Below are 1521 nucleotides of genomic sequence, written 5' to 3'. Positions count from 1 at the left end.
GGCAGGAGATTGCTCCGAATGAGGACGCAGCAAAAATTTATTGGTCACATTGGGACGCCTTAATTCTCGAGGGTGGAGTTCTCTACAAAAGATGGGTGTCCTCAAATCCGGAGGGTAGTAAGCTACAAATCATCGTTCCGCGTGGAAGGATTGCGGAGATCTTAGAGGAGGCTCATGATTCTCCGACGGGAGGGCATTTTGGCGTCAACAAGACCTTGGCGAAGATTCGACAACGATACTATTGGGCTACTTGTAAATCGGATGTAGAAGACTGGTGTGCTTCTTGAAAAGTTTGTGTCGCAAAGAAGGGTCCATCTTCTAAGGGGAAATCTCCGTTACAAGTGTACAATGTCGGATGCCCTTTCGAGAGGATGCAAGTAGACATCCTAGGTCCACTTCCAGTGACCTCGGCGGGGAATAAATATCTGTTGGTCGCCGTGGACTGTTTCACTAGGTGGCCGGAGGCGATTCCGTTAAGGAGCAAGAGGGCTACGACGGTTGCTGAGGCGCTAGTGGGGCAAGTATTTTCTCGGCATGGTATTCCCCTGGAGCTGCATACGGATCAGGGGAGAACTTCGAGTCCTGTTTGTTCAAGGAGATGTCGACGCTGCTGGGAATGAGAAAAACGAGAACGACACCTTTACACCCACAGTCTGACGGGCTAGTGGAACGTCAACATCAGACTATCCTGAATTATCTTGCCAAGTTTGTAGCCGAGAATCAACGGGATTGGGATCGCTGGGTTCCAATGTTCCTTCTTGCATTTCGGTCATTGAAGCAGAAAACGACGGGAATCACGCCTGCCGAGATGTATCGTGGGTATGATCTACGTCTACCGCTGGATTTGCTGCGAGGTCATCCTCCTTCGGGGACGAAGACAGTTCAAGTTTTGTGAAAGATCTTCGGAAAAGACTAAGGTGATATTCATCAAAGTGCCAGGGAACGTCTTCGTATTAGTTCTAGGAATATGAAGACATGGTATGACTGTCGAGCGAGGGATATACTCTTCGAGCCAGGACAGAAGGTCTGGTTCTATAACCCTCGCCGTATTAAGGGGAGAGCTCCGAAACTGCAAAGCTCGTGGGAAGGGCCTTATGAGGTCACGAAGAGAATTAGTGAAGTAGTGTACGAAATTCAGAAGTCGGCTAGGCATCGGAGGAAGATTATTCATGCGAATAGGTTAGCTCCTTTCCGAGAGAGGTGTGTGCCGTAGGGGAACTTTGGGTAGAAATACTCCGAGCTCGAACAGATGTGTCCCGCGTTTTTTTTTTAAATGCTTAAGGTGGGTATAGAGAATAAAAATGATGGTATGGTTCGCTGCCGAGTGGTTTGCTCTGATATGTTTTAGATGATCTGAAGGATGCGCGGAGAAGGTTGCACGACGGGAACGCAGTTAAAGATCGCAACGACTGCCTCACTCGCGGTTTTTTTAACCGGGGTTTTCCCGCGAGGCTCAGGGCAAATGCCGAGGCAAGACTAGGGGTCCGCAAGGCGGACGCAAGGGTCCTCGGAACTTTCCCC

This window comes from Ooceraea biroi, chromosome 10, assembly GCF_003672135.1.
Source record: "Ooceraea biroi isolate clonal line C1 chromosome 10, Obir_v5.4, whole genome shotgun sequence".
Taxonomy (NCBI): Eukaryota; Metazoa; Arthropoda; class Insecta; order Hymenoptera; family Formicidae; genus Ooceraea; species Ooceraea biroi.
This window is presented reverse-complemented; position numbering follows the sequence as displayed.